Raw genomic sequence first — 8,686 nt, forward strand, 5'->3', positions numbered from 1 at the left:
AAATAAATTATAATTTGGAATTTTCCTATCTTTGCATAGACTCCTTTTTCTGGTGTTAATATTTCCACACATAAAGGCTAATATCCTTCTCATAGAATATTTCACTGTGATTCTACATGCTGCTATCAACTTAGACATCTGTCGAAAGACATTTTTATGCTATCCGATCACAAACCTTGGCCATCATGGGATTTTTAGCAGTTTTCACTGCAGGGGAATTGACCTGTTTTTGCTATCACCCACACAGGTTAGATTAAGTATGAAATACTGGGTTGAAAAAGCAGGCCTTGTGCAGCTAGATTGCTTCTGAGCTACAGGTAGCCAACCAGAGTACATATATCTACGGTCCTATTCAGGTTTTCATCAGGTTTCAGTCTTTTTTACAACATAGCCTGGCAATCTTACAGTCTCAAATTGCAAGTTGATTTTATCCATTTTCAAAATATTTCTAAGTTGTTCCTCTTCATAATAATTTATTATTGGATATTCGGTATTAAGGTTTTGTTCCACTGAAGTTCATTGGAATGAAAAATACCCTAGGACAAAATGGAGCCCATCTCTAATGATTATCAGCATATTTTGGAGATCTTACTTGACCTATAAATTTACCTTTAGTAATACATAACTAAGAAATTATTGTGTAAGGTGAAAGTGCATTGGTGGTTGAAATCTTATTCCTAATATGCTGAGGTCCACCTAATTTCTCCCCTGAAATATTTTCCTCATTACTTTCCTGAGATAAGTCTTCATATCAGTTTTAAGTAATTACAGTACTTTAATTTTCTGGACTTTTCACTTTTTAAGAAAGGTGCGTTTACTGTAGAGGTAAAGAGGAAAACACTTTTGGCAGATTGTCCCATTCTAATCAATAGTATTAATATTGCAATCAAACTATTGGGAGTTTAGGATGCAGAGAGAGTGAATGGAAACAAAACAGAAATATAAAGCAAAACATAAGATATCCATAACTGAACCATTGATCTTAGATTGATAATGCAGTGAGTTGCCCTAATTCAAATATCTAGACTCAACATCTTTAAAATAAATTACAATAAATCAGAATCACTAGAACTGTTCCCCAAAATTATAAAGTAATTTAATTAAAAGCGGTTTTAGTGCTGTGTTATCCCATTCCTCATTTCAGAGGTTTGGGGATGCAATTCATATAAGGGTTAAATTCCTTTTGGAAGAAGGTCATTGGAAGGTCATTGATATGCTGAAATATTTCATCTTATTAAAAATATATGAGCAATTGCTACCTTGAATGCACTGATTGTTACGGTTCTGACACCCTAGGAAAACCATGCCATTAGCAATCACACCCCACAAAAAAATTGAATTCCCCCCCCCACTTCTGAATATGGTGCTTTACTTAGTTTTGTGATCTATGGAACCATCTCGCCTGCAATGGACTTCCAGGGAAGAAATTGTGAACTGAATGATGATGGAGTGAAAAGCTGGGGAATAGATCAGCTCTTCGTAATCCCTTTCTGGACAAGGAAAGGACTAAGATTGCCCACAAGTGCTCCAAAGAAGTGCTTCTCACAAGAAGACCACAAGACAGAAATCTCTGGCGCATTTAGAACTCTGAGAGACTCTGGAATAACCATCTTACTTGAACCATGATTGGTGCCTTAAAAGGATACTGGGTTTGCATACATCTTTTTTCCAATCATTTTTGGAATAATTTATTGTTAACTTCTTTTCAGCTATTAGGAACCTGTGAAGACATTATGTAAGTTTTCTTCAATTCTTAGCAAAAGGAATTTTAAGTTCTGGAATGGACTTCTGGATTGCTCATAGGGCTGTTTTTTGCCCTCCAGGGGCTTCAGGGAAGCCTCCTGAAGCCTCCAAAAGGCCTCTGGGGAGGGTGGGATGGCATTTTCGCCCTCCCCAGGCTCCTAGAAAGCCTCTGGAGCCTGGGGAGGGCAAAAAATGGATCCATCACACACCAAAAGTGGGGGGAGGGCAGGGGTAGCGTGTGCATGCGCATCATTTTCTGAACCTTCTGTTTCTCTTTGTCTTTTAGCTTGCTTTAAATTTTTATAATTGTGATTGCAATTTTTAATAAAATTACAATTAAAAATCTCTAATCTACTTATATCAGTCAATCTTTATTATAGTCACAGAACAGAATAAAAGTTAAACATTGGCACAAAAGAAATCGGTACAGAGTAGAACTGGACAGGACACAGTAATGTATTACAACTGATGGTGAAATCAATAGTTTACCTATATGAATGGGACAGCTTGAGCCTAGTGGCCAGAAAAATTAAATATTATACAATAACAGATGGTCATATTTGCTGTCTGACATAAGATTGCTTGAGAAAGATATTTCCTTTCTTCTTAGCTGTAAAGTCTCAAAAACCTAGCAATAACTGTCTCATTTAAAAACTTTCATTTATTCTGTATCCCCTTTCCAGATACATAGACAAATATACACATTAGAAAGTGAGATCAAGGAACATTCTTGGCATAATATACAGCTAGCCCTTGACTCATGACCATAATTGAGTCCAAAATTTCTGTTGCTAAGTTGTTACATGAATTTTACCTATTTTATCACCTTTCCTGCCACAGATTTTAAGTGAATTATTGCAGTGGTTAAATTAGTAACATGGTCACTAATTAGGCTTTTCCATTTACTTGGTTTGTCAGAAAGTTGCAAAAGGTGATTACATGACTCCAGGGCACTTCATAAATATGAAACAGTTGCCAGGTGTCTGAATTTTGATCACGTGACCATAGGGTTGTTACAATATATGTTGCAAGCCAGTCGTGTTTCCACATATAGGCACTTTTCTTACCTAACGTTTTTCAAATTATTTTAGTTAATATATAATATATAACAATATAAGACTGAGGTGACACAGTAGTTAAGAGTGCAGTACTGCAGGCTACTTCAGCTGACTGCTAAGTGCAGTTTGGCAGTTCAGATCTCACCATCTCAAGGTTGACTCAGCCTTCGATCCCTCCAAGGTGAGTAAAATGGGGACCCAGATTGTTGGGGGAAATATTCTTACTCTGTAAACCGCTTAGAGAAGACAGTAAAAGCACTATGAAGCGGTATATAAGTCTAATTGCTATTTCTATTGCTAATGATCAATGGCAAGCTGACGTACTGGTGCAGCAAAGCACCAGTTTCTAGTTTCAGCTTTATAAGAATGCCGTAGGACAGGGGTCCCCAATCCCTGGGCCATGGCCCACTATTGAGCCTTCAGCCATTCAGAACCAGGCTGTGGAAGTACCAGGCAAGTGCACACCCACGTGCTCCATTTGTGCAAGGGGTGGGTGCCCACACCCACCGCTCATGCAAATTGCACTTACCTGCCATTCACATAAAACCATCCCCTCTCTCCCACACTACCAATCTGCAAAGCCAGAAAGGTTGGGGAAATTTGCCATAGGGCTCAAAAGTAGAAGTATTTTGTGATCAGACCACATGTGACATAGTCTTAAAAAACAAATTATTTCCACCAGCTTAAAAACATTGATTATTGCTACAGTACAGGGAACACAAACTCTGGCCTACTTATTCAAAAATGTGTCCTTATTAATCTCAAGTAAACTTGCAGCCTAAATGCACCATAGAAACAGAGAGGGAGGGAATTTTTTGTGCAGTTGTTTAGAACATGAGAAACTTAGAGATTAACAGCATTTTATGATATGGTCACAAAATAAATCCAGTTTCCTTTAAGGATGCTAAAATCATTTTAAGGAAGGTTGAAACAGTATTTATCTCTAACAATATTTCCTGTGATTGCAGTTAGTACCTAATTCATAGAACCATAGAGTTGGAAGGGACCTTGGGTGTCTTCTAGTCCAATGCCATGCCCCAGGCAAGGAGTCCATCCAGGACAATTGGTTGTTTAATCCTTTCTTGAAAACTTCCAGCGATGAAACACCCACAACTCTAGAAGGCAAGTTGTTCTTCAAATATCCATTATAAAAACTCTGGCCAGTTAATAGTAAATATTGAGGATTAGTCATAAGTAAGATCAGAAATCCCCAAACATTTGGCAACTCTGTACATTTTGAGAATCATCTGATACCTTCATTCATCTCAAGCACTGAAAATTTCCATAAAATCCCAAGTATTATATATATATAGTTTACATAAGACTTGGAGTGTCTGACATTTTGTATTTTTAGTACTGTAGTCTATCAAAATATAAAGTACAAATAAAAATGAAAATAATGGGAAAATAAGTGAGGAAAAGGGGAAGAAGAGAAAGTGTGGGATAAAAGGGGAAAATAAAAAGGAAAGTATTGACTTCTGATTCTTTTTGGCAGAGTAGAATAAGATAATAACATATAACCTCAACTTTTTATTTTTATATAATAATAAATATTAGACGTTTCTATAACAAACCTACCTAATCAGCAAAACCCAAAATCACATTTCATTTTTTCCATCGCAAGCACAAAATCCAAAAGTGGTTTCCAAGTAGAAACAAAATTAATTGTATTTTCTTTAATCAGAGCAGGGAATTTCACCATCTGTGCTAACTCTATCAACTTTTGGAGCCATTTGTCTATTGTGGAATTCAAGGTATTCTTCACTTTTATGCATAAAATATTCTAGCTGTTGTCAACATATATAACATTCCATTTTTTTCCAAATTCTTTATTTCATTAGGCCTAAAAGAAAAGCATCTGGTTTTACCTTTAAATTCACTTTAAGAATGTTCTGTATTAAAATGTGAATTCTACTCCAATATTTCAATGCTTTGTTACCATTAATGATAAAAAGTTCCTTCTTTACATTTGCATTTCCAACATTCATTTGAAGTACCGTTATACAATTTTTGATCACAGACCTTGAGTGTCATATATTAGGCTGTCTCACACTCCCAGAGGAAAAAGAAATTGAAGGTAAACTCGGGTATTGCAGAGATGTAATTTTCAGCATGACAGCCACTCATTTATAACAATGGATACTGCATGAATGTGACACAGAAAAAAAAAGTAGACTACAAAATAATCAATTTGGTTAATTCAATCAACACATCAATTGCTAACCACTGACATCAGAAATACAAATATGCAATAGGTAGAGTGCCTTTAGGGACTTAGCATAGTATCTACACAGGAATCAGCAGTAATAATCTTGCTAATATCCATAACAGGTGTGATTGTTTGCTTCTGACAATAACTTTTCCCATGCCTATTCACATTGCATTGAATAAATGTTAATTACTTAATGGTTCAGGTGGTTGAAACTGGACCACAGACAATTCTTAAATATTATTTATACATCTGTTTGATAGCCTTTATTAGGTGTTTTTCAAATATCCAGAAGGTCAAAACAAATCTAAAAAATTTTCAGAGGAATTTGTTTAAAAAACAAATTTAAAACCAGCAGAAAAACAATGAAAACACATTTTATGAAACAAATATTAAAACTTAGATAATACAATATGAACTATATTACTTGATATTACTTGATATCATCATCTCAGACTCAGCACTAAAAAAATTTAAGTAGAGAATAAAAATGTATTTGTAACTTTAACTTATAAATGGAGTCTAAGTTATATTTGACAGCAGTTGTCATGATTTTTCTTGCAAAGTTTGTATTCTAACTATCACTCCATGTGCTTCATCGTCCTCAGCTCACATGTATACCATGGTGCTGCTCGGGCTCTATGAACAGGAAGAGGCCACTTAGGAACAATTGTTAATTACAAGAGTGAGTCAAGTTATTCTCCAAAGCACCTGATGGTAGGGCAAGAAGCAATAGGTGGAAACTAATCAAGGAAAGAAGCAATTTAGCACTAAGGAGAAATTTCCTGACAGAACAATTAACAGTGGAACAACTTGCTCCAGAAGTGGTAAATGCTCCAACACTGGAAGTTTTTAAGATGTTGGAGAACCATTTGTCTGAAGTGGTGTAGGGTTTCCTGCCTAAGCAAGGGGTTGGACTAGAAGACCTCCAAGGTCCCTTCCAACTCTGTTATTCTATATTCTACCTAGGATAACTCAGTCCCACCCAACAATGAGGATATTGACAGGAGCAGCAACCAAATTTTCCAAGAGTCCTCTGGAATCTAGAAGAATCTATTGGTGCTCAAAGGTGGACATTCATAATATATTTTCCACTTCACTGGAGGGAAAACTTCTGACAGTATAAATTTCACCAAGAAATGTTCTGAACATGACAGAGAGGTAACTGTTGGTTCAGATTAGCTTTCTCCTGATTGCAGGGATTGGCTAAGGGGACTGAGATAAGATTCTTATATGATGAGATTTCCAACCTGCAAGGCCAAAGACCCAATATATCTCAGAGGGACATGCTTAGAAAAAGGTGAACTACAGAATTTTAAGAGAACTACCTGAAGAAGAGACTTCATTGATGAAATTTAACACAATGGTATGCTACAAGTTTGTCATATGCATATGTACATCTACCTGCTTCTTATGATTTTCTAGAGCTACAAACACCAGGAAAGAAAGGAAAATTTGTAATGGAATTTCAAATGAACCAAAAGAAATGCTAAAATGATGAATTGACTATTGGTTTCTATTTTTGCCATTCTTCTGGTGAAATAGAAACTGAAATATTTCCCATAACCAATGTAATTTTGCCAGTATATGAAAAAATTGCAACTATATTTTTTTGCTGCCATAATCAATTTCTATGAGAGATCTGGAAATATCCCAAGACTTCTTCTTGGCAGAAACTACTTGAACATTTTCTTGCCCAAATTTACCATCATGGTGTGTGGTTGTTCTAGTTATGTGTCCTCCTTCCTGCTTACTTTTGCATCTATAACAGTATCCAGTTACTATAGAGTCAAAACAGCTATTAACATCTTGTCCCACACCTTCTTGCAAGTCAGCCTCTTATGGTACTTCTTAAATCATGATCTCCAATCTTAGTAGAATATGTACTAGAGCCCCTTTTGGTATGTGAGATCTCACTATGACAGAATCAACCCTTTGTTTCTTAGTTAGATTTATATCCCATCTTTCCACAAGAAATTCAAAGGGACATGCATATCACTCTCCTTCAAGAACTTGAACCAATCCTAGTTCTTAACTTTAATCACTACCCTTTACAGGTAATCCTTGACTTAAAACAATTCATTTAGTGAATGTTTGAAGTTACAATGGCATTGAAAAATTTGAGTTATGACCATTTTTCACAGTTACAACCTTTGCAGCATCCCCATGATCATGTAATCACAGAGCCAAGGTGGCACAGTGGTTAAATGCAGCACTGCAGGCTACTGCTAGATCAGCAGGTCAGCGGTTCAAATCTCACTGGCTCAGGGTTGACTCAGCCTTCCATCCTTCCGAGGTGGGTAAAATGAGGACCCGGATTGTTGGGGGCAATATGCTGACTCTCTGTAAACCGCTTAGAGAGGCCTGAAAGGCCTATGAAGCGGTATATAAGTCTACTGCTATTGCTATTGCTATAATCAAAATTCAGATGCTCGGCAACTGGTTCATATTTATGATGGTTGCAATGTCCTGGAGTCATGTGATCACCATTTGCAACCTTCTGACAAGCAAAGTCAATGGGGAACCCAGATTCACTTCACAACCATCTTACTAACTTAACAAATGCAATGCTGCACTTAACAACTGTGGCAAGAAAAGTCATAAAATGGGGCAAACTCACTTAACAAATGTTCCACATACCAACAGAAATTTTGGGCTCAATTGTGGCTGTAACTCAAGAACGGCCTGTACTACAATGGCACTGTAATACTGCTACTCAATGTTCACAGTATTAATGGTGGTTAAAACCTGTGAACAAAGAAGGTGGAGTGCTGGACAAATGCTATGCTGGCATGGAATTTGGGGGGTTCTAGTTCAAAAATTCTGATAGGCATAAAGCGGGGAAAGCTGGATTTAGGTAGTAGCTAATTTTTGTTTTAAAATGTAAGCAGCTAGATGGCAGCATGACTGCATTTCCTGGTGGTTATGCAACTTCATTGCCCTCAGGTTATTTCATTATTACTTCTCTCTAGACTTCATACATCAGCCAGTTTTCTATTGAGAGAAAGCAAGAGTCAGTTAAGCAAGCATGCGAGACAGACCAGCAATCAAGAAAAACACGATGAGCAAATGAAAATGATTGAGAGTTCAATACAGCAAAAGCTTAATACAGTAATGAATGAGAAATGCAAGTAAGTGGGAGAAAGATTAGATAGATAGATAGATAGATAGATAGATAGATAGATAGATAGATAGATAGATAGATAGATAGATAGATAGATAGATAGATAGATAGGTAGATGTTGTTTGGTTGTGAAATCGTGTCTGACCCATCGCAACCCCATGGACAATGTTCCTCCAGACCTTCCTGTCCTCTAACATCCTCTGGAGTCCATTTAAGCTCACACCTACTGCTTCGATGACTCCATCAAGCCACCTCATTCTCTGTCATCCCGTTCTTCTTTTGCCCTCAATCTTTCCCAGCATTAGGCTCTTCTCCAGTGAATCCTTCCTTCTCATTAGGTGGCTAAAGTATTTGAGTTTCATCTTCAGGATCTGGCCTTTTAAAGAGCAGTCAGGGTTGATCTCCTCTAGGACTGACCAGTTTGATCGCCTTGCAGTCCAAGGGACTTTCAGGAATCTTCTCCAGCACCATAGTTCAAAGACCTCAATTCTTTGGTGCTCAGTCTTTCTTATGGTCCAACATTCGCAGCCATACATTGCAACTGGGAAAACC

At 37.0% G+C, this 8,686-nt stretch overlaps 1 long non-coding RNA gene across 1 annotated transcript in view; it reads left to right on the forward strand.

Annotated features, from left to right (window-relative positions):
* LOC148048109 (uncharacterized) overlaps positions 1–8,686 on the forward strand; it is a 74,469-nt gene that overhangs the window by 2,915 nt on the left and 62,868 nt on the right. The window lies entirely within an intron of this gene.

Source organism: Thamnophis sirtalis, unplaced genomic scaffold (assembly GCF_051295495.1).
Source record: "Thamnophis sirtalis isolate CommonGarterSnake01/CBP01778 unplaced genomic scaffold, rThaSir2_p1.2 scaffold_3, whole genome shotgun sequence".
Taxonomy (NCBI): domain Eukaryota; kingdom Metazoa; phylum Chordata; class Lepidosauria; order Squamata; family Natricidae; genus Thamnophis; species Thamnophis sirtalis.